Raw genomic sequence first — 26,493 nt, 5'->3', positions numbered from 1 at the left:
CTACAACATTGATTCTTTCTTAGTCTGAAAAGCATCAAAGGTATGAACAGAAAAAATTCTAAAACAAGTCCACCCAAACCTTTTCTTACCAGTCATACAAACAACAAGCAGCCTATTCTATTTAAAGAAATTCTGCCCCTGTCTTTAACACACACTTATCTAATTTCAATGACACTGTCAAACTGGCAATGACTCAGTATTTTATTTTTAAAATAAAATAGTTTATGTTGACTTAGAAAAGTAAGATTGTATAGAGGATTAAATGGAAAAAAATATCAAATTGTGAACTTTTCTGTAAGTTTGTATTTACTTCTTTTACTTTTAAGTACAATACTGAAATATAAAATCAGGAACAATTTTTTAAAGATGTCTTAAGATATGATTTTGACAGAGGCAAAAATCTTTAGCAGTACTTTCTCATAACATCTATATCATTTATTATTTAAAATAAAATTCTTGCTCTGCCTGGGTGGCCCAGTTGGTTGGAGCATCATTCCATACACCAAAAGGCTGTGAGTTTAATCCCCAGACAGGGCACATACCTAGATTGTGGGTTTGATCCCCTACTGGGGCATGTACGGGAGGCAACCAATCAATGTTTCTCTCTCACATTGATGTTTCTTTCTCTTTCTCCCCCTTTCTCTCTCTCTAAAATCAATAAACATATGCTTGGGTAAGGATTTTAAAAATAAACTAAAAATAAAAATAAAAGGGAATTCTTATGCGTAAGTCTCAGTCTATGAATCAGATAGGTACTTTACAAATGCAATTCAGTTTAGACAATAACACACAAAATACTAAGGTGGCATCATTCACGTATTCACCCTATCAAGATTCCTATTGATTCTTTGGCAGCTTAATTTTATCCATCTTTCATAATTCATATGTATAAGTACTCTAATTCTAAATCTATACTGATTTAAATATAAAATGTATGATGGTATAAAACTATGCAAAAGATATTCTCACAGATAAATTCATACATTTCCCCCTTTTAAAAAGTAATTTTTAAAAAATTTAAAATTTGCTTTTTAGAACACAAGCAAAGATACCTCACAGGAGTCTGTTAGGAATCCAAATATATCTCAGCTTACACATGACATATTAGAGGGTGTTTTTCAAATCATTTGATTCTTAAAAGATGAGTATTTCAAAAACTTATTTTATTTTGTTAAAATTACCCAGAACTAGCAAAAAAATGCCTTTTAAAGATTTTGGTTTCCAAAACAAATGAAAAACAAGAGAAATTTATTTCACTTGATACTACACTTAATTTGATATTGCTTAGAAATTCTAACTTATATGTCATGTTTAAAAAATATGTTTTTTTCTTCAGCCAAGAGATTCCTGAGAAGCCAAGCAAACATTTTATAGATTCTCTAGGGTCAAATTTTAATTTCTCCTTCTATCTTATGTTTTTTTTTAAACACTGATACTCTTAGGAATCACAAATAGGTATAAATGATTCAATATAAACTTCAGAGATAAATATAATTACAACTTTAACCACTAAACACAGTTTTAAATCAGAATGTTTTCATTTAAAATTTCATATAATCTAAAGCATTATGTTACCAAAACAGATATTTAAAAACACATAATGATTATTCTCAAAATATTACTACTTCTGTTTAAATTTACCAGGAAAGACAAGCTATAATTAAATACAGTGGGGTGAAAAATTTTTTTAGTGTAGGAACAAGCTTGACGTTTTTCGTATAGACTTTTATTTTTAAAAATCTAAGCAAAATAAAGGCTTCTTTCTACTCAGAAACAAGCACTTGGCCTTTAGCTGCTCACGGCACTGTTTTATTTTTGAAATCAATTATTTCAGAAAATTAATTCCTCTTCCTAAGAAATAATACAGACCCTTCACTTCAAGAAGTATGGCTTGGGGTAGGAGCACATTTACTCATATGCGCATTCAAATCTTCAAGTAGTTTTCATATTTGACAGCACTTACTGACAAAAATTGGTTAGCTACACTTCACATATTATAATTATACAGTATAGAAAGACAACCTGATTTAATCATCTAGGCCAAGGGCCAGCAAAATTTTCTAAAAGGGCCAGATTTTAGGCTTACAGGCCGTACACCTGTTGTAACTAATAAATTCTAACCACTGTAATACTAAGGCAGCTATAGACAACATGTAATTAATGGGTGAACTATATTCCAATAAACCTTTATTTACCAAAACAGGTGACTGACCTGTAGGCCACAGCTTGCCAACTCCTGCACTAGGCAAACAGATCTGATTATCAACACACAACCCCTTCAGTAAACATATAATCACATGTTCCCCTCATACCTGAAAGTTGTTCCATGGAACATTAACTATTCAAATCATTAAGAAAACATGAAAATATTTTCTGAGGTCAGAATCTCAGATAGACTGAAGAGTTAAAATGTGTTAATAAAGCACACATTAAAACATAAGTTTGAAAATGTATAGTAAGGGTATGATTAAGTTTTATTAAACAATCTTATCTTAATCAAATAAAAGAATCTAAACTCTAATACATGTCTGGTTTCAAATTCAAAATATGTTTTGATCAAAACTTCAGTTTCTTGTCAAATTCCTAGAGAAACAAAATTAAAAACTTTTAAGTCAGATTCCAGTACTAGATAAAAATGGGGCAATCACACACCATTTTGTGAGTGTAGCTACAAGATCTGTAGACTACACGGAGCACCTACGTGAGGACTCTGAAAGGTAAACAGTAGTAAGCAGATTAGGTAAGAAGACCAGAATCTCTGGCCAAGATGGAGGCCTAGACTGACACACTCTGTCTCCTTCCACAACTAAGAAGGACCACAACTACTGCAAAACCAGAAATATTCAGAAGTTCCAGAAAATAAAGCTACATGGAAGTCCAACATATGATGTTATAAACAAGTGGTGCTCATCCAAATGGGTAGGAGGGGCAAAACTGGGGTAGAGATATCAAGCTGTGCTGCCGGTGGCAGCTGCAGTGACAAGCGGCGGGACTGTGATAAGCAGACAGCTGTATTTAAGGGGAGGCAAGAAGCGCCAGGGGATCATCCCCGGCTGCAGTCCAAACCTGTCAGCTCGCGACTCCAACGCTGGGGAAGGAAGACCGCCATTGCCTCGGACTGTGAGGCCCAAAGGGTGCAGCGACGGAGGAGGAGGCTCCCAGTCTCTCAGCAGAGAGTAACAGTAGTAATCCATCTTGGACCCTCACCGCCACACAAAATGCCACAGCGTGGTGAGAAGGGTCACTCAGTAGTGATGAGTGAACAGGGCTCCCCACCCCGGATAGCGTAAGAGGTGTGACAGCCCTGCCCAAGAAAGAAAGATAAACGAAAACGGTCAGGATGGCAGGAATCATGATTGAAATACCAATCGCGCAGCTGACCAAAAAGCAAATATGTGAATTAACCAATGAACAAATAGATAAATCGAGCTATAGTCATAACGCAGCTTACAGAATTAACAAAAGATATTGAACAAGATGGGGAAGGAATGAAGGCTAGTCATGCTGAAATGAATGAAAACATATATGAGACAAGCGGTGAGGAAAGGAAAACTAGGGATCAAATCAACAAATCAGAACATAGGGAAGGAACAGTCAACCAGTGCAGAAAGAGGAAATGAAAAGTGAGGAATATGAGGAGAGGCTCAGAAACCTCTGGGACAGCTATAAGCGAACAAACATCCAAATTACAGGGTTGCCAGAAGGTGAAGAAGAAGAACTAGAAATTGAAAAATTATGTGAAAAAATAATGAAGCAGAACTTCCCTAAGTTGGGGAAGAAAATAGACATACAGGTCCAGGAACCACAGAGAGTCCCAGAAAAACTGGACCCAGGGAGAGCCACACCAAGACACATTAGAATCAAAATGTCAAAAATTAAAGATAAAGAGAGAATCTTAAAAGCAGCAAGAGAGAAGAAAAGAATTATGTACAAAGGGGTCCCAATTAGACTATCAGCTGATTTCTCAAAGGAGACTCTGCAGGCAAGAAGGGACTGGCAAGAAATATTCAAAATAATGAAAAGCAAAACCTACAGCCACAATTACTCTATTCAGTGAAGCTGTCATTCAGAATAGAAGGGCCGAGAAAGTGCTTCCAGGACAAAGTAAAACGGAAGGAGTTCATTAGATCCAAACCACTGTTATATGAGATGTTAAAGGGACTTCTTTAGGAGAAAGAGGATCAAAACTATGTACATTAAAATGAAAACTATCACAACAACCAACAACAGAAGCTAGGGAATTGAAACAAAGGCAAACTAAGTAGGGAGGTCAGAGGAGAGGGGGAAGGGGGAAAAGGGAGGGAGATGGTGCAGGAATTAAGAAGCATAGTAGGAGGGAATGGAGTAAACAGGAAGATGTTGAGAAAAACTATATGAACAACCAATGGGCATGGACTAAGGATGGGCGGGGGGAACTGGAGGGAGGAGGAGTCGCTGGGTGGAGGGGAGCAGAGGGAAAAGAAATCGGGATAACTGTAACAGCATAATCAATAAAACATATTTAAAAAAAAACAAAAAGACCAGAATCTGAAGTATTATTGAAAGAGTATTTTCTTTCCCACTGATTTCTTCCAGCCTGAACTTAATATAACCCCACCCAGAAAGTGACCATTAGCACATAGAAAGCTTCAGAAGCCATCCAGTGGGGGTCTCTAGGAAAAGGAAAGGGATCTCTTAACAAGAAAGTGTGGAAATACCTCTCCACATTTTTCTCCATTCTCTTGAGCTTAGACACCTGTGGCAGCTGTGGTAATAGAAGCCATCAGGACCCTAAGACTGATGGAGAGGAACACCTTCCTCTCTGATCAGAGTGTCTGTGGCCCCAAAAGGTTGTGGTGAATCCCTGTTGCTTTTCTTCTCTCCCTCTGTCCTCCTGCCACTTGGCTCTAGATATGGGCACAGTTGTAGGTAATGCACATTAGAGAGGGATAAATAAATCCCTACCTTTCTGGTCAGAGAATGGAAAAGAGGAGCCCCAGGGAATCAGAAATTACTGGGAGACCCAAAGGAAGACCTTGGGAAAGTAATACTTCAAAGTTGTTTATGAACTCCTGGGCTTACCCTCAAGCAGCACATGTGTGGATCTGACCCAAACAAGCATACATAGACTTGGAGACTTGAACCAATGGGACAGACCACCACCAAGTTCCAGAATGGCTAATGGGTGGTGCACACATGGGACAGATCCAAATCCAAACAGCATGCCGAAGTCTTTGAAAATTGAACTTTGAAAATTAATGTTGTAACTATACGCACAGGAACTTGCAGTTTGAACCTAACAGGGCTGATTGCCTACTAAACAAATATGTATATCAACATTCTGCATAGGGTTTAAACAAGACCCAAAGTTTCACAACGTAAGGGTCAAAATGCCCAGGATATAATCCAAAATTACTTGATAAAAAAAGAACCACGAAAATTTCAACTTGCATGGGAAAAGATACTTACACCAAGAAAACACAGATACTGGGATTATCTGAGGAAGATATAAAAAATGCTAAACCAACTATTTAAAATATTTCACCAAGTAAGATCAAACATTCTTAAGACACGTGGAAAAACAGAAACGCTCAGAAAGGAAACTGAAGATATAAAGAACCAGATGTAAATCTTAGAACTAGAGAAATATCAAAAACCAAAATTAAAAACTCACTAGATGAGCTCAGTAGAATTAAGATGACAAAAGAAAAAGTCAGTGAACTTAATATAGATGAATAGAAACTATCTAATGTGAACAATAGAGAGAAAATGGCTGAAAAAAAGAAGAGTGACTTAGATTCACTCTGTGTGACACTAGACTCCTGGCAAGAGAGAAGAGTTCAGTGTAATAAAAATAGCTGAAAATATTTCCCAAACTTGTTGAAAGACATAACTTACAGATTCAAGAAGCTCAGCAGACCCCCAAACAGAATACATACAAAGGAATCCGTGATCAGACACATACTAATTAGACTTTAGAAAACTGAAGACAAAAAATTTGTGAAATGGAAGATGAAGATGCAATAAAAACAGTTTTAGATGAAAAAACAAACAAACAAGAAAATGTGTTGACAGCAGAAGTGCTTTAGAAAAATTGCTAGAGGAAGTTCTTCCAACAGATGATAAAGGGTATCATAAGGAAACCTTGATACACCAGGAATGAAGAAAGAGCAGCATAGTTGTTAAATATCTGAGTAAATATAATAGACTATTGTTATCTTCTTGAGGTCTTTAAAATAAGTTTGTAGTTGAAAGCAAAAATGTATAGTGTTGTCTGATGGGAGTTTCCAATGTATATATTTTAATATGTATGTAATACAATATAATATGTAAGACAACTACAGCATAAGAGGGTGAGTAAAGTGACTTCAATGGTGGTACACTTCTTTCTTTTTGTTCATCTTTATGGTAATTATCAGAGGTAAATAGGGTGGGGGAATGTAGAAGAGGGTATAGTGGGGATAAATGGTGATGGAAGGAGACTTGACTTGGGGTGGTGAACAAACAATACAGTATAGAGATTATATATTTTAGAATTATACATGTGAAACCTATATAATTTTTATTAACCAATGTCACTTCAATAAATTAAATAAAAAAGAATGATGATACATTTCTATGTGCCACTTGATGCAGTAAAATATTTACTCTAAGGAGACTGTGAAAAATTAAGTACATTTTACTTCTTAGAATTATGACTGAAAAAAACCCCACATAAGTATAGTTTAAAGCACAATCAATAAATTATAATGGAATACCCAACCAAAAACAAAACAAAAATACCCCTCAATCCAAATGAAGGCAGGGGAGGGAAAACATAGAAACAAAAAACAGAGGCAACAATAAGAAAGGAAGGAAGGAAGGAAGGAAGGAAGGAAGGAAGGAAGGAAGGAAGGAAGGAAATGGTAGGTACAGATCCAAATAAATTAATAATTACATAAATGTAAAAGATCTACAAACACCAATTCTTCAATTATAATGCCATAGGTAATGAGGCCATTGCTGAAAGGGGTCATGAGCCAAGGGAAAGTGAACACCTCTAGAAGGTGGAAAGGACAAAAAAATTCTCCTGTAGAGTCTCCAGAAAGAAATGCAGTCTTGCTGACACCTGGAATTTAGCCCAGTGAAACTGGTCTCAAACTTGACTTCCAGAACTGTAAGACAATAAATTTGGGCTGTTTAAGCCACTGTTTATAGTAGTTTTTAAAAATTTTCACACAGTTATAAAAACCAATACAATGGTGCATAAAACATACCTTTACAAACTGAAAAAAACTTAAATCACAGAAAGGATATTATCTGACCATAATAAAATCAGACTAGATATCAATAATAGAAAAATAACAGAACAGCCTCCAAAGAGTAGCAAATTAAAAAATCCACTTTTAAGCAATCCATGGGTCAAAGAGGAAGTTTCAAAGGGAAACAGAAAATATTTTTAACTAAAGAAAATGCACGACAACATATCAAAATCATGGCATGCAGCCAAAGCAGTATCTAGAGGATAATTATAGCATTAAATGCTTATATTAGAAAAATGAAAAGTCTAAAATTAATAAGCATTACTTTTAAGAAATTAGAAAGTGACCAAATTAAAAAGCAAGTAGAAGAAAATTATAAACAGGAGAAATCAATGAAATTGAAACAAGAAATATAATACAGAAAATCAGTAAAACCCAAACTGGCTCTTTGAAAAGTTCAATACAAGAAAGACTGACAAAAGCAAAAAGGGAGAAGACACCAATTCTCAATATCAGTATGCGTGAGAAGATTTTGCCATAGATCCTACAAACATTTAAGGAATAATAAGAAAATGCTGTGAACAACCTTATGCACATAAATCTGACAACTTAGATTATATGGACCAATTCTCTAAAACTGCAAACTACCAACATTCACCCACAGTGATATAGGTAAGTTACAGTCCCATAACTATTATATTACTTGAATAGAATTTGTAAAGACTTTCAAAAAAAAAAGGAACTCTCCAGTCCAAGATATTTCACTAACTTACCAAACATTTAAAAAAGAAGTAACTGTAGCGCCTGGCCGGCCAGTGGCTCGGCTGAAGCATCATCCCATACACCAAAAGGCTTTGGAATCCATCCCCTGTCAGGACACATACCAAGTTCGCAGGTTCAATCCCCAGTCGGAGCACAAATGGGAGGCAACCTACTGATCTCTCTCTCTCTCAAATCAATAAACATATCCTTGGGTAAGAATTTTTTTTAATTTAAAAAGAAATAACTGTAGACTAGTAAGACTAGTAAGAAATAAAACTGTCCCATCTTCAAGTGAGATGATTGTCTACATAGAAAATTCCAAGGAATACAAACAAAAAACCCTCCTGGAAGCAATATATGAATTTACTGACATAAAAACATATGGTCAATATCAATTATATTAATGTATACTTAACAATGGACAATTTGAAACCTAAAAATTTTTAAATAATGCCATTCAACATAGCTCCATAAAAACAAAATACTTAGGTATAAATCTGATAAAATACATATAGGATCTACATGCTAAAAACCACAAAATGCTGATGAAGTATGGCAAAGAAGACCTAAGTAAATAGAAAGATAGATTGTGATCACAGACTACAAAATTCAAAATAATAAAGATGCCAATTCTCTCCCAAAATGATCTACAGATTTAATGCAAATTCAATCAAAATCCCAGGATCTTTTGACATTATAGACAATCTAATTTAAAAAAAATTAATATAGAAAGGAAAAATAACAAAAGTAACCAAAACCATAAAAAATAAACTAAAAAAGAAAGAAAGATGGAGGAATCACCCTATTCAATTTTTTTTTAATTATTTATTTATTTATTTTATTTTTAGAGAGAGGGGAAAGGAGAAAGAGAGGGAGAGAAACATCACTGTGTGGTTGCCTCTCACTTGTGTCCCCAACTGGGGACCTGACATGCAACCTTGTAATGTGCCCTGACTGGGAATCGAACCAGCGATACTTGGCTCACGGGCCGATGCTTAATCCACTGAGCCACAGCAGCTAGGGCTACCCTATTCAATTTTAAGGGTTTAAGTTACTGTAGTTATCAAGGCAGTGTGATCCATATGCAAAGAAAATAAACTTTGACCTAAACCTCTCACTATATAAAAATTAACTCAAAAACAGATCATAAACCTAAATATAAAATATAAAACTTCAGCTAAGATGGAGGCCTAGAAAGACATGCTGCATCTCCCTCCACAGCTAAGAAGGAATACAACTACCTCAAAACTAGAGACAACCAGAAGTTCCAGGAAATCGAACTGCATGGAAGTCCAACCAACAAAGATATAAAGAAAAAATACTCATCCAGACAGATATGAAAACGCTACCTAAGACACAGAGGCAAACAATCCAGAAGCTTGCCAAGATGAGGAGACAGAGAAGTAAGGTCCAAAAGAGGGAACAGATCAATGTTCCAGTGGGAGAACTAAGTGACGAGGAGAGAGTCAACCTAATAGATAAGGAGACAGCCAACCTAACAGACATAGAGTTCAAAACACTGATAAAGATGCTCACAGTCTTGACAGATATGCTTAAGTACGGCAAATGCATAAGGGAAGAAGTAAAGGCTACGCTAACTGAAATGAAGGAAAATCCACACAAAACAAATGGTGAAGGGAAAGACACCGGGGTTCAAATCAATGATTTGGAACATAAAAAAGAAAAAAACAGTCAACCAGTACAGAATGAGGAAACAAGAATTGAAAAAGATGAGGAGAGACTTAGGAACCTCTGGGACAACTTTAAATGTTCCAACATCTGAATCACAGGGGTGCTAGAAGGAGAAGAGGAAGAGCAAGAAATTGAAAGCTTATGTGAAAAAATAATGAAGAAAAACTTCCCAAATTTGGTGAAGGAAATAGACATACAAGTCCTGGAAGCACAGAGTCCCAAATAAGCTAGACCCAAAGAGGAACACACCAAGACACATCATCATTAAAATGCCAGAGGTGAAAGATAAAGAGAGAATCTTAAAAGCAGCAAGAGAAAAGCAGAGTTACCTACAAAGGGGTGCCTATAAGACTTTCAGCTGATTTCTCAAAAGAAACTTTGCAGGCAAGAAGGGACTGGAAAGTATTCAATGCGATGAAAAGCAAGGACCTACAACCAAGATTACCCTATCCAGCAAAGCTATCATTTAGAATGGAAGGGCAGAGAAAGTGCTTCCCAGACAAGGTAAAGCTAAAGGAATTCATCATCACCAAGCCATTATTATATGAAATGTCAAAGGGACTTATTTAAGAAAAAGAAGATCAAAACTGTGAACATTAAAATGACAACAAACTCACAACTATCAACAACTGAATCTAAAAAATAAAAACAAAATCCAGCTAAGCAAACTAGAATAGGAACAGAATCATAGGTATGGGGATCATTTGGAGGGTTATCAACTGGGAAGGGGAATGGGGAGAAATGGGGAAATGGTGCAGGGATTAAGAAGCATAATTGGTTGGTACAAACTAGACAGGAGGGAGTTAAGAATAATATAGGAAAGGGTGAAGCCAAAGAACTTATATGTATGACCTATGGACATGAACTAACTACAGGGGGTGGGACTGCTGGAGGGAAGCGGGGTACTGGGCGAAGGGGAGCCAAGGGGAAAAAATTGGGACAACTTTAACAACATAATCAATAAAATATACTTTAAAACAAGAAAGAAAAAAAAGAAACAAAATCTTCGTTACCTAAGGATAGGCAAAGGGTTCTTAAATATGACACCAAAGTAAAAATTAAGAAGTGATGCATTGGACTTTATCAAAATTAAAAACTCTTGCTCTGTGGAGATAGCTAAGATAATATAAAGACAAGCTACAAATAGGGAGATAATATTTGCAGATTAGGTATCCAACAAAGGTCTTATACTCAGAATACGAGGGGGGACCCCAAAAGCCAGAAATATCTTCTGAAGGTCGGGCCTCTTATAGTACAGGCTTCCCCCACTAGGTTCTAGAAATCCAACTGTACCAGTGTACTAACTGGTGTTGTTGTGAGAGGCTGCGTCCGGCTTTGGTGAATTATTTTTTGAAGACTCTTTGAATATGTTTGCCCATTTAATGATGGGTGATTTATGAGCACACCTGACCACACAACAATGAATGTTTAGCAGTTTTTGACTGAAAAGGTATGACCCCCATGCCTCACCCTCCCAATTCACCTGATCTTGCCCCAGCAACATTTTTTTGTTTCCCTGAATGAATAAAGTCCTCAAAGGAAAACATTTTGCTGATGTGGGAGAGATGAAATAAAAAACAGCAGAAGCACGAAAAGCCATCGAAATGAGTATGTTCAAAAACTGTTTTGAGCAGTGGAAAAAATGCCTCGATAGGTGTATTGCATCAAATGGGGAGTATTTTGAAGTTGACTTAAGTTTAAACATATAAGAATAAATACACAATTTTTTATAAATAAATTCTAGGTTTTTTCTCTTTTTTTGATACCCCCTCCTATACAAAGAACTCCCAAAACTCAACAATAAGAAACAATCAATTTACATGAAAGGAAAAGCACACCAATTAAAATGGCTAGAATCCAAAACACTGGGTAATACCAAATGCTACCAAAGATGTAGGGCGATAGAACTCTCATTCATTGCTTGTGAGAATGAAAAAATTGCACAGGCACTTTGAAAAACAATTTGATAGTTTCTTATAAATATACACTTTCATACAACCCAACAAATGACCTCCTAGATATTTACTCAAGTGAACTAAAAACTTATATTGAAGCAAAAATCTGTACACGATTGTTTAACTGAAGCTTTACTCATAATTACCAAAACCTGGAAGGAACCAATTTGTCCTTCAACAGGTTGTTAAAACGACTAAAGAAAACAATGTATCTGATATAAACTTACTTAACACTTCATGAAGTGAACAGTTTCCATTCAGAGAACTGCAAAATAGGGCAGAAGACAGGAATTTTTTTTAAAGATAAAGAATAAAGAACAAGAAACAAATAGAAACTACCTGATTGGCTGCAGCCACACAGTTTGGGGTGAGAAGGCGCAGAGTTGACTTGGCATTTGGGGATTGGCTGAGTAGATTACTGCATTTCTGGTCAAGTGGAGTATTTACAAGCACACAGTAAGTTTTGGTTTTTCATTTCTGATAAAACAAAACTAAAATGACAGAGTGGTTGTCATGAATTATTGACAGGGTGGGGAAGGTACAACCACAAAGAGATTGGAATACCATGAGGAGTTTTATGAATTAATCCAACTCTCTGGATACTGACTGGAAGATGGTTACATGAATCTACAGACATGTTAAAATTCATCAACTGCACAGAAAGAGCCAATTGCATACCTCATGTTCATTTTAAAAATAAATGTATGATATAAAAACAAATAACCTTTAAATCAGCAAGGCTTTTCCAGGATATTTAGTTTGGATTTTATAGTCTATAAAAATTCTCTTGTTTATTTTGGCTACTTTTAAGATAGAGCAGTGACAAATATCACAGCTCAGCCCTGACATGTAGAATCACTGGGAGATCAATAGCCTAAATGTCAGTTCCTCTAGGTAGTGCATCACCTGCAAAGGAATCTAATCTGCTAACAATCACAATCCTACCTAATTGAAGAGTAAATCCTGACATCTACTTAATGGCATCATAAAAGAACTTCCATTAAAGTTGAAGAATACTGATTTATAGTTAGAGAATTCTAGGGAGGGGAAAATGTTTGTGTTTAATTCTACTTCAAATGCACAGAAAGCATTCTAAAAAACAATAATTTATTTCCAATTTTATTATCAGGGAAAAAAAGTAGTTGTTTTATTTGAATAAGTAGGACAAGGTGAAACAAAAATGTAAAACAGATAACATATATACTATAATTACATATCAGATAATGTATATATTATACATACACTTGGCACAAAACATTCAAATCCATATACTATAGGAATTAATCTAAATTTAAAAAGCGTAAGTATAAAGGTGCTACCTTTCCTAAACACCATTATCATATTATTTAATCTATTTGATTCCAATTTTTAAGAAGCATATTCAGCCAAATACTTGTATTTAAGTCAAACTCAATGAATAATTGTTTTTTAAGGATACAATCATTCTTAGTTGTGCTAGTAAATTCAGCAACAATTTCACACTGCTATACTTTATTTAAAAGAATCAGATTTTTAAAAAATAAAAAGGCCAATCTACAATTGTACTAACTTCAAATGAAAACCAAAACCTTCTGTAAGAAAGTTTTTGCTTTAAGGCCTTTTATTTTCCTAATATTACATTTGATTAGAAGTGAAATGGCTTGCTTCAAGATTTTAGGATTATTTTGCCCAGAAACACATTTCGAAAAATACATGACTTACATCTGGAACCTCATCCTTTCTAACTGAAGCCATTTGTGTATAGTCACTCTAATAGTTCACTAAGGCCATTTTAGTTTCAACACCCATTAAAACATGCTTATTCCTCCATGTAATCTTCTCAGATGTTCAATTTACTACACAAAGGCTGCTTTAATAATTCAAATATTACTTCTAAAGATGTAATGCACCTATCAGAAGACTTCAATAAGACAGTGAATTTCATGTCTCTCTGTGGCATTGCATGTATTTAAGTTACTCCTTTACTTTTATGTCCATAACCACAAAGAGGTTTTTCTCTCTCTTTTCAAAAGAATCGAGAACCTCAGTCATTTTTATCATTGTGCCACTCACTGATATATTATACTTCCAGATTCTTCAAAAGTTTCCATTGAATAAGAATTTTTACATATGAACTAAAAAAAGCAGGATGCTACACTTTCCTAGACACAGATATCAAAAAAATTCACAGAGCTCAGCTGAGTTGGAAGAAAGATGGTGGCAGCCATGTGACAAGATTTGGCCCAGCTCAGGAATTCGAACAGCTCTCATAAAGAACTGGTGGGCAAGTATAGTCAAGTCCTAGAAAATACCATTCAGTTATCTGGGGCAGAACTCGAAGCTTTGAAAGCTTTTGTGGAAGCAATGGTAAACGGAAACGTCAGCCTCATGATCTCTCGACAGTTGCTGACTGATTCCTGCACATATCTCCCTAATTTCCTTGATAGCACAGCCGAAGAAAAAAATTTTTTTTTCACTTTGGAAAAGATCCAGCCTAGAGTAATTTCATTTGAGGAGCAGGTTGCTTCCATAAGACAGCATCTTGCATCCACATATGAGAAAAAAGATTGGAGAAATGCAGCCCAAGTATTGGTAGGAATTCCTTTGGAAACAGTTAAAAAAAAAAAAAAAAAAAAGCACAGTGTGGATTATAAACTGGAGATATACCTGAAAATTGCTAGGCTACATCTATAGGATGATGATTCAGTCCAGGCAGAGGCTGACATAAATCAGGTATCATTGCTTCAGAATAAATCAACCAATGAACACTTACAGATACATTATAAGGTATGCTATGCATGTGTTTTAGATTATAGAAGAAAATTCATTGAAGCTACACAAAGAAAGGTACAGTGAGCTCTCTTGCACAAAAATGAAAGACTAGAGGGCTTATCACATGTTATGCGCTGCATCATCTTAGCTAGCTACTCTTCTTAAGGATGAAAGGTGCCAGCAACTTGCTGCTTATGGGATCCTAGAGAAAATTACCTGAACAGGATCATCAGAGGAAATCAACTTGAAGAATTTGCTGCCATGCTGACGTCTCACCAAAAAGGAACTACAGCTGATGGTTCCAGCATCTTGGGCAGAACTGTTAGTGAACACAATTTGTTGTCCACAAGTAGATGATGTAATACTTTTTAAGAACTTGGAGCTCTTTTAGAGATCCCTGCAGCTAAGCAGAATAGACAGCATCACAATGATAACAGAAAGATGTATGAATAAATTTATTGACCAGATTGGTGGTATAGTTCATTTTGAAACATGAGAGGCCCTGCCAACATGGGACAAACAGATCTGATTGCTTTATTTCCAAGTAAATAACCTTTTGGAGAAAATTAGCACCAGAATAAACAGTACAAGCCTTGGAAGGCCAGATGTGGCTCTGTGAGGGGAGGGCTCAGAAAAGGAACAACGGCCTTTGCCAGCACTTCCTTGCAGAATTTCTGTGCAAACTACATCTTTTGTCATGTTGTACAGACTAATTTCACTATCTGCAAAGAATTTGCATCATGACCTTATATATTTCGATCCCTTTTTTGCTGATTCTATTTAAAGAAGGCATTATTAGAGCAGAGGTACAAACATTCAAAAATAGGTAGTTCCCTCTTCCAGTCAAGATGGCAGTGTAGGTAAACACAACTCACCTCCTCATACAACCACGTCAAAATTACAACTAAGCTATGGAACAACCATCATTCAGAACTGTCATAAGTTGAGCTGAATGGAAGTCCTACAACTACAAAATTAAAGAAGAAACCACATCAAGTCTGGTGGAAGGGGCGGAGACACTGACCAGGCTGGTCGCAAACCCATGCATAGCAGAGAAAAATTGGGAAGGATATCTCAGGACCAAGGGATCCCAGCCCCACACCAGGCCCACAAGCCCAGGCTTCCAGTGCCAGGAAGATAAGTCTTCATAACTTCTGGAGTCCTTGGTAGTTCCTCTTAAAGGGCCCACACATAGACTTACTTGGACTCACTCCCACTGAGCTCCAGCATGTATGCAGCAGATTGAAAGGCATCAGAGACATACAGGGAGGAACTGACAGAAGTGCTGGCAAAGGCCATTGTTCCTTTTCAGAGATCTCCACCCACAGAGTCACAGGGCTGGCAGGTGGACACCGTATTTGATATTCCATTAACCTGGCTCACACTGTTTGCTCCACACTGGTCATTTCCAGAGGCCCCTCCCCACCCAACTTTCAGGCCCACCCAAGCTGTTTCCAGTGGCTGTTCCATACCAATGGCTTGTCTTGGCTCACGCTTCAGATTTTCCTAAGTTCTCTCAAAAAAGCAGCATCTGGTTTCAGCGAGCCCCGTACCTCTTGCTAAGGGGCCTTACACCAGGCACTAGCAGGAGCTGGCCTTAGTTCACAGCTTGGCCTTGCCAGGGCACTTCTGAGCCCTGTACAAGTACTAGCCATCTGCAAATTGCTTTGTTGCTTTTTCTGTGTGACCATGGACAGAGCACAGGTAGTAGCTGACTTTGAATGTGACGAAAGAAATCAAGGCCCAACTATAAGAGGAGAGTGTATACACAGTGGGTGCACTGTGAGTGCCCAGCTTGGGTAATAGGGGAGGCTGTGCCACTGGACCCTACAGGACACCTAATACATGAAGCCTGGGAGACACAGCAGCTCTACCTGATACATAGAAACAAACACAGGGCGGCTGCCTAAATGAGGAGACAAACATGGCCCAAATGAAAGAACAGAACACAAAACCCCAGAAAAAGAACTAAACAAAATGGAGATGAGCAATCTACTAGATGAAGAGTTCAAAACACTGGTTATAAGGATGCTCAATGAGCTTAGTGAGGGCCTCAACAGCATAAAAAAGATTCAGTCAGAAATGAAGATGTACTAATTGAAAAAGAGAACAATTTACAGGGAATCAACAGTAGAGTGGATGAAGCTGGGAATCAAATCAGCGATCTGGACTATAAGGAAGCAAAAAACTCCTAAAACAGAACAGCAAGAAGGAAAAAGAATCCAGAAAAGTGAGGCTAGTGTAAGGAGCCTCTGGGACAACTTCAAGTATACCAACATGGCAACATGGGGATGCCAGAAGGAGAAGAGAGAGCGCAAGAAATTGGAAACCTATTTGAAAAAATGAAAGAAAATTTATCTAACTTGGTGAAGCAAATAGACATAAAAGTCCAGGAAGCACAGAGAGTCCCAAACAAGATGAACCCAAAGAGGACACACCAAGACACATCATAATTAAAATGCCGAAGGTTCAAGATAAAGAGAGATTCTTAAAAACAGCAAGAAAAAAGCAGTTAGTTACCTACAGGGGAGCTTCCATAAGACTGTCAGTTGATTTCTCAAAAGAAATTTAGCAAGCTACAAGAGATTGGCGAGAAATATTCAAAGTGATGAAAAGTAAAGATTTACAACCAAGATTACTCTACCTAGCAAAGCTATCATTTAGAATGAAAGGGCAGATAAATAGCTTCCCAGATAAGAAAAAGCTAGAGGAGTTCATCACCACCAAACCAGTATTATATGAAATGTTAAAGGGTCTTCTTTAAGAAGAAGATCAAAGATATGAACAATAAAATGGCAATAAATACATACCTTTCGACAATTAAATCTAAAAAAACAAAATAAACAAACTAGCAGTATAGAAACAGAATCATAGATACAAAGAATGTTTTAATGGCTGCCAAATAGGAGAGTAGTCGTGGGATGGGCAAAAATGGAGAAGTGATTCAGAAGTACAAATTGGTAGTCACAGAATAGTCATGGGGATGTGAAGTACAGCACAGGGAACAGTGTAGTCAAGGAACATATATGCATGGCCCATAGACATGGACAATGGTTGGGTATTGCCTGAAGAATTGGGGAAGGCTGGGTGGAGGAGCAAAGGAGGAAAAATTGAAGCAACTGTAATAGCATAAACAATAAAGTATAATTTTAAAAAATAAATAAAAATATAGAGTTCCCATATATTCAGCGTCTCTCTGTATCAGGCTAACTCAGATGTTTTGAAAGCTTTTATTCTTTAAAGAGTAAGTGAGATATCTGTGGTTAAAAAGTTTGGGATTTGTGATAACTTTGTAGTCATATAAAACTTAAATGCTTTGAACCTCTCCAAAAGTGGTTATTCTAATAGATGGAAAAGTGAGCTAAAGAATTTTTTTTCATAGTAATCAACATTATCTAGAAACATTTTAAAGATTATAACACATTAATCCATCTTTATAAACTGTAAGTAGCTATTACCTTCCTTCCCCCAAGTTAGTATCATCCAAAGTTACTATGACAACAGTCATCTTTCCATAAGCAAATCCACTGAATTTTCTATCCACTATCCCAAAAGTTCTTTTTTCAGAAATGAAATTTCATATAAACATATTTAGGTTACTTGTTTGGAGAGAAAAAGAGTCATATTGATAAGAAATTATCCACAAGTAATGCTAAATTGACAGAGAATCATGAAGGAATTTTGGATAGAGAACTCAGTATGTATTAAGGTGGCCTAAGAACCCATGTGACAGTTACACTTCGTGGCCCAAACCTGTGTTACAAGTACATTTAGCTACTCACTAGTAGTTCCAATTAAAAAAAAAAAAAAAGACCTCTGTAATAGTCAAGTTTAAAATTAATGCCAGAGTAGATTATACCTATACTTACTCCAGTCCATCAATTACTAAAATTTCACACTGCAGCTTTGGGAAACTACATAAGAACTGTAACCTTGACAATCTCTGAAAAAATGAAGAATAACTGTCTCTAGAAGTCTTTGAAAACTCGATAAGAATCCTGTAGTTTTTCCATAAAGAGTGGACTGACAGTACATAGTGGGAGCATAATAGGGAATTGTATATGAGGAAGGCAGAAGCTCTAAGAGAAGTAAACAAAAAATAGTAAATCTATTTAATTATTTTAAAAGTCTACCCATTCACAGAAAAGCCGTATTGGGAAGTTTGTTTTAATGTGCTTCTGGAAGTAAACCTTTGTTAACAATATCTGTTGAGTGTCTAGTCTAGTATATAAGACTTGTAGTGGCTGGGTGAGGAAAGGGCCAAAACAGAAAACACTAGACTAGTTACCTGCTTTCAATGAACTTTCATAAACATAAAATACACAAAGAATTCTTTATAAAGCATTGCTCTATCAATTTTGCTTGTTTTTTATAAGTATACTGCTATATACATAATGGCAGGGACCATGCCTTGTCTAGTTCACTACAATAACCTCAGTGCCTATTGTAATACCTAGCGCAAAGTAGTCAAAAACTACTTGTTGGATAAAGGAAGACTTTCAACACTTATGTCAATATTGACACCTGGCTTCCTGGACTCGAGGAACCTACCATCTTAGGCAGAATAATGGCCTCCAAAGATATCCCTGCCCTTCTCCCCTAATCCCCAGCCTAGTTTTCCTTACATGGCAAAAAGAACTCTCAGTTATAATTAAAGTTAAGGACACTGAGATGGGGAGATTATCCTGGATTATCCAAGTGGACCCAATTTAATCACGAGTCCTTTAAGGTGAAAGAGAAAACGAGATGATGGGTCAGGGAGATGAGACTAAAGAAAGAGGAGATACTGGAAGTCTTAAAGAGACTTGACCCGTTGTTCTGGCTTTTGAAATGGAAGAAGGCAGGCCACAAAGGAAGGAATGAGGGTGGTTTCTAGGAACTGGGAAGAGCTTCATCTAACAGCTTGCAAGACAACTGGGATTTAAGCCCTACAACTTTAAGGAAAACAATCCTGCCCTACAGCCTCCAGAAGAGAATACTGCCATGTTGAAATTTGGTTTTAGCCTTGTGAGACCCCAGTGTTGCCCTAATGACCCACAGAATATAAGATAAAGTTTTGTTGTTTAAACCAGTAAGTTTGTAGTGCTGTGCTATGGCAGAAATGGAAGACTAATACATTCCCTTTAACCTCTATTCTAACAACCCCAATATATAGCTTTTTGTCATCATTCTGTCACTACTACAATAAAAGCTCTAAAATCCTTAAATGCTTCAATCTGATCACAATCTCCTATTCTTATTAACTCTTCTACCTGACACTTCTCCCACGTGCCATTATTAAGGAAAAATCTTGTTTAAAAGAACAGATATCTTGAAACAAAAAGAATTAGTATTTTCTAGTTTCAATGTTTGGTCAGCATTGTGCCAAAGAGTAAATGACAGCTCTGTAGAATAGTTACAATAACAAACTGCAAATTTCACATTCTTTGCAACATACAGTACAAGAGCATACATGAAAATGTGTTATTAAACAACCCAGTGTGTCAAATCCTGATTAACTTACTTTCAAAGGAAAGGCCTTTGTTTTTAAATTTGGAACCACTTCTTTGCTTCTTTATATTTATACATTTGCTCTAAAATATTAAAAACAACCTCATAAACAATCTGTTTGACCGTAATTAGAATTTTATCTAGTTAAAACAACAGCAGAACGTGCCACAACACAGATGGCAGAAGACTTTCTCCTTTCCTCATCAGTGTCAAAGAACTGTTCTCCTATTTCATGAGTAAGAAGAATCTTGTTGCATAGTTAGGAGTGGAAGAGCAGCTTTATTAAGAAAGCCTTTGTTCAGTAGAGCTCTTGGCTATTTCTCAATGTAAAGATTTTTCTTAATGCCCAGAAAAAATGCCTAGCCAAATATATGATTAAGGAATCAGAACGGTTGGAAGTCTGTACTATTGATTTTACCCTGATTCCAAGTCCTTAAGTACACTAATACCTTTATGGAACAGGTTCCCAAACTTGGAGCTTTAAAAAATCCCAATGCTCAAGTTCCACCCCATATCAATTAAATCAGAATGTCTGGGTATAGGACAGGCATCAGTATTTTTAAAGATCCTTGAGTGGTTCCTATATGGTTTATTATTAGCAAATGTGACATGGTACAGTGCACTGAACGGAATCGGGAGGTCTGGGATCTGACATTAGCTCTACGCAAATCTTGCTACGTCACAGGGCAGTAATTTCTTCATTATAAAATGATATGGTTGGACAAGTCATTTCTAATATCTAACATGTTAGTAGTCTAGGATGATATTTCTTAGTTCTCTTCTAAAGATTTAACTACCTCAATATTTAAACTATGTAAAAAATTAAAAAATTAAAAGTACATGATCTAATCCATATTACAGCCTATTAAAAGCTTATTTTTGTAAGGAAAGATTATCTCACAGTAGAAGTTTACCTATACTTCAATTACACAGATTTCGATATATCATTATGTCTCTCCAGGTCATAAAATGAAATATGTGTTGGGAATGACAGGAAAGCTTGAATTATCTCAAAAATATAGCCTGCTATTAGACTATTTCTTGAATTTATTGCATATATTCTGATTTTCTTAACTAGCATTCCTGGTTTCACTTAGGTCCTAAAGATATAAAATGGTTTTGACTTTTACCAATATTAACTTATTTCATTAAAGCAAATCATTAATGACACCAGGATCATGGGTTGAAAGAACCCCTAAGTAGCAAGTTATTATTTGACAGTCTCAAATTGAATTTGTACCCTTGGCCAGCCCTCTTACAAAGAAATGCTACCAGCTAGGAGGGCACATGTGAAGAAGTTAATTCATTCAACAAGTTAAGCATTTTATAGTACCAGGATTTGGGGATCAGGTGGCAGACTTCTAAGATGCACCATCAATGATCTCTGCCTCCTGGTATTCACATGTTTGTGGTATGTCCTGCTCCTCTGAGTGTGGGCTGGGCCTAGTGACTTCCCTCTCAAAAAGAGAATATGGCAAAAGTGATGGGAGTCACTTTCCTGATTATGTTATAAAAGACTGTGGTATCCTTTTTTAAAAAAAAAAAAATTATTTATTTTTAGAGAGAGGGACAAGAGAGGGAAAGAGAGGGAGAGAAACATTCATGTGTGGTTGCCTCTCAGAAGCCCCCAACTTGAGACCTGGCCCACAACCCAGGCATGTGCCCTGACTGGGAATTGAACAGGCGACCCTTTGGTTTGCAGGCCGGCACCCAATCCACTGAGCCACACCAGCCAGAGCTGTGGTGTCCTTTTTGCTGGCAATTTTTTTTGCCCTTTTGCTTACTTGCTCTGATCTCTTGACTGCTTATTCTGAGAACGATGCTCTATGAAAAGGTCCATATGGCAAGAAACCAAGGGCTGGCCAAGCCCAAAAAGGAAATAAATCCTACCAATAACCATGTTAGTGAGGTAGGAAGTGGATCCTTCCACAGTAAGCTTTTAGATGGATGGGCTGCATGCCCAGTCAATTCATTGATTGTAGCCTTGTAAGAGACCAACCTAAGCTGTTCCTGCATTCCTGACCTACTGTGAGATATAAATGTTGTTTTGAGCTACTAAATTTTGAGATAATTTACTATGCAGCAATAGATAACTAATACAGGCACATAGCAGTGAATAAAAACACTGTACTTGTGGAACCAAGAGTGGAATAATGAATAGGTACCATCAATCCAGTAATGAGTGAGACATGTAAATACAATAGTGAACACTGTATTACTATTTGTTTAATGAATGACTGGCCCAACCAAGAGGATTCTCTCATTGACTCAGTAATCTAAAATATTTCAAAGGTACCAAATTTTACATTCATATTTTAACCACTGTGATTTATGTTCTGACCAATTTAAACTTCTTAATTATACTCATATTGGGCTTATATTAAATTAGTTTGCATTCTCCTCAGTGCATACTAATTAGGAGGGGAAAAGTAGTCCAGAATCATCCTAGACAATAAGGAGGAACCAGACTGATTTTAAAAAGTAATTTTTGATAGATGATGCACAGTGAAAAATCCACATGCAATATTTCATAAAATATAACTGTTAAGAATTTTCAAAGTCTAGGAGTAGAAGAGAAGATGAGTAAAAATTTCAATAAAAATTTTGCTAGTATAAAAAAAGCCCAAAATACCTTAAGGAGATTTTATAAAATTTTTAGAGGTTACTTATAATCTTTGCCTAAGATAATATCATGTGCTTCCCATCCATTTTCCAACCTACACAGACTTCATTTCCTTTTTTGAAACACTGTCAGTGATAAAAGAAATAAACTACTTAGGTGAAGCAATATTTAAACAGTTTCTCAAAGATAAGAACAGGATTTGATTGAGCTGAGAAAGTAATTCTATAAATATTGTTTTTACATTTGTATTTGTATAGTGTTTTACATATTTTCCACAGTGCTATTATATCTTTATCTATTATGATCTTCATATTGACATGCACTTAAATAAGCAGGCAGATATAATCACATTCCCCCCACCTCTAATATACTTATACACACTTTACAAATGGAAAAAATTGAGTCAAAGAGATTGACTTGCTCAAGATCAATAAGCTATAAGTGGTTCAGCCTGTACTACAATAGTTCTTTCAAATCTAAGTCCACTGTTTTCTTTTTCATGACATATTACTGCACCCAGAGATTACAGAAAAGTATCACTGCATAAATCTACAAAGACTTGACTGTAAAGATGTCTGCCTTCAGGATTGGGGTGTTTTACATTTTAATCTATTATAAAAAGTGTTCCGCAGATGTTACAAATGTTCTAATATTCTTATAGAAAACAAGAAGAAAAAAATCCAAGAAGTAAAAATCAGCTAGAGAAAACTTAATATCCAAAGCAATATTCTCTGTACACAAGAGAAATGTTTTAGAACCTTTAAACTATTAAACAGATCTCTAATACCACTGTAGTCAGTGGTCACAGACAGTCCTTATAGCTGACTGAGCTGAATAAATCCCTCCCGTTGACTTACCAACCACAATCAAGGCTCAACTACAAGAGGAGGACATACTCAGTCCACATGAAGGTCACACCTCAAGTACCCAGCTTGGGTGATAGGGTAGGCTGTCCACTGGAGCCCACAAGACACCTACTACGTTAGGCCATGCTACCAAGACAGAGAGTCATAGCAGCTCTACCTGATACATAGAAACAAACACAGGGAGGATGCCAAAATGAGAAGACAAAGAAACGTGGCTCAAATGAAAGAACAGATTAAAACTCCAGAAAAAGAGCTAAACAAAATAAAGATAAGCAACCTATCATATGTAGAGTTCAACACACTGATTATTAGGATGCTCAAGGAACTCAGTGAGGACCTCAACAGCATAAAATAATCCAGTCAGAAACAAAGGATACACTAATTGAAATAAAGAAAAGTTTACAGGGAAACAATAGTAGAGTGGATGAAGCCAAGAATCAAATCAATGATTTGGAAGAGAAAGAAGCAAAAAACAACCAACCAGAACAACAAGAGGAAAAAGGAATTCAAAAAAATGAGGATAGTAGAAGCAGCCTCTGGACAACTTCAAGAGGTCCAACATTAGCATCATAGGGGTGCCAGAAGGAGAAGAGAAACAGCAAAAAATTGGAAATATATTTGAAAAAACAATAAAAGAAAACTTCCCTGATTTAGTGGAGGAAATAGACATGCAAGTCCAGGAAGCACAGAGTCCCAAAAAGATGGATGCAAAGAGGCCCACTCCAAGGTACATCATAATTAAAATGCCAAAGGTTAAAGATAAAGAGAGAATCTTAAAAGCAGCAAGAGAAAAAAAGTTTGTTACCTACAGGGGAGTTCCCCAAGACTGTCAGCTGATATCTTAAAAGAAACTTTGTAGGCTAAAGGGATTGGCAAGAAATATTCGAAGTCATGAAAAGCAGGGACTTTCAACCAAGATGGCTCTACTCAGCAAAGCTATCACTTAAAATCAAAGGGCAGATAAAGGAGTTCATCATCACCAAACTATTATTATGCAAAATGTTAAAGGGACTTAAGAAAAAGAAGATCAAAACTATGAACAATAAAATGGCAATAAATATATATCTATCAACAATTGAATCTAAAAATCAAACTAAGCAAACAAGAAGAACAGAGACAGAATCATGGATATGGAGAGCCTTTTGATATTTGCCAGATGGGGGGCTGTGGTATGGAGGAATGGGTGAAGATGTGAGTGGATTAGGAAGTACAAATAGGTAGTTACAGAACAGCCAAGGGGATGTAAAATATGGTATAGGAAATGGAGTAGCCAAAGAATCTACACATGATCCACAGACATGAACAATGGTGTGGAGATTGCCTGAAGTAGTGTGGGGTGTTCGGTGGAGGGGGGAAAAGTGGGAAAAGTTGGGACAACTGCAATAACATAATTGATAAAATACAAAAAGAAATAAGGAAATGTTATATTTCCATCAATAAATTTAACTCAGACAAAATAGACAAATTACTTGAAAGACAAACTACCAAAATTTACTTAAGAAGAAATAGATAACCGGACTTCCGGCCAAGATGGAGGCTTAGACGGACACGCTAGGTCTCCCTCTACAACTAGAGAGGAATACAACTACTTCAAAACAAAGGATAACTAGAAATTCCAGAAAATAAAACTACACGGAAGTCCAACATATGAAGTTATAAGCCAGCGGTGCCATTTGGGCAGGTAAGAGTTAAAGAGGGCAGTGCTGTTTGCGGTCGCACCCGGAGCTGCTGGCGGCGAGGAATCCCAGCTGCGCAAGCCCCTGGCGGTGCGCGACTCCGGCGCTGGGGAGAGTGGCCGCCGCATCGCCTTGAACAGTGAGGCCCAGGGGGACGGGAGGACGGATCCCGGTCTCCTAGCTGAATAACTGTGTGAATCCATCTTGGACCCCCGCCCCCAAAGAAAGCACCACAGGGCTGCGAAATAGGTCGCGGACAGGCAGACGCCGGTCGCTGATTTGTGACGCCAAACGGCGCCCACCGGTCGCTGGGTCATTACGAGTACACAGGCACTGCCCCCGACAGCCGGCCCAAGAAAACAAAACGCATCTGTCAAAATGAGGCAGACAACTATAGAAATACCGGTGACACAACTCACCAGACAGCAGATAGAGAACCTGACAGATGAACAGATAAGAAACCTGTCAGAGGCTCAGTTCTGGGCCATTGTTATCAGGTGGCTTACAGAATTCACAAAAGAGCAGGAAAAAGATAAGAAAGAAGCGAAAAAATTTCATAACGAAAGGAACAAAACCGCATACGAGATAGAAGGTGAGAAAAAATCCAGAGTTCATTTCAACAAACTGGAATATGGAGAAGGAACAAGCAGTCAACCAATGCAGGGAGAGGAAATGGGAAGCAACAATGAGAGGATCAGAAACCTCTGGGACAGCTATAAAAGGCCCAACATAAGAATCATTGGTTTGCCAGAGAATGAGGAAGATGAACTAGAACTTGAAAAATTGAGTGAAAATATAATAAAGGAGAACTTCCCAGACTTGGGGAAGGGAATAGACTTGCAGGTCCAGGAAGCAAAGAGAGTTCCCAAGAGACTGGACCCAGGGAGAACCACGCCAAGACACATTATAATCAAAATGTCAAAAATTAAAGATAAAGAGAGAATCTTAAAAGCAGCAAGAGAGAAGAAAAGAATTATGTACAAAGGGGTCCCAATTAGACTATCAGCTGACTTCTCAAGGGAGACCCTACAGGCAAGAAGGGACTGGCAAGAAATATTCAAAGTAATGAAAATCCAAAACCTACAACCACGAATACTCTATCCAGCGAAATTGTCATTCAGAATAGAAGGACAGAGAAAGTGTTTCCAGGACAAAATAAAACTGAAAGAGTTCATTAGATCCAAACCACTGTTATATGAGATGTTAAAGGGACTGGTTTAAAAAAACAGAAGCTAGGGAGATGAAACAAAGGCAAACTAAACAGGCAACGAGAGTGGAAAAGGAACTATGGGTACGGGAAGCATATTGGGGGGAGGTCAACAGGGAGGGGGAATGGGGAAAGGGAGGGAGATGATATAGGAATTGGGGATCAAGGTAGGAGGGAATGGAATAGACGGAGAGAGGTTGGGAGGAACTGTATGCACAACTAATGGACATAATCTAAAAGGGGGGGACAAC

General features: G+C 36.9%; 1 protein-coding gene and 1 pseudogene across 1 annotated transcript in view; one reads left to right on the top strand and one right to left on the bottom strand.

Moving 5' to 3' along the window:
• GLCE (glucuronic acid epimerase) overlaps window positions 1–26,493 on the bottom strand; it is a 106,222-nt gene that overhangs the window by 57,179 nt on the left and 22,550 nt on the right. The gene's annotated exons all lie outside the window — the stretch shown is intronic.
• LOC150016716 (COP9 signalosome complex subunit 4-like) lies at window positions 13,823–14,928 on the top strand (annotated as a pseudogene).

Source organism: Furipterus horrens, unplaced genomic scaffold (genome assembly GCF_987537825.1).
Source record: "Furipterus horrens unplaced genomic scaffold, mFurHor1.1.pri manual_scaffold_3, whole genome shotgun sequence".
In the NCBI taxonomy this organism is placed as follows: domain Eukaryota; kingdom Metazoa; phylum Chordata; class Mammalia; order Chiroptera; family Furipteridae; genus Furipterus; species Furipterus horrens.
Note: the sequence above shows the minus strand (reverse complement) of the source record. Positions and strands in the feature narration are given on the sequence as shown.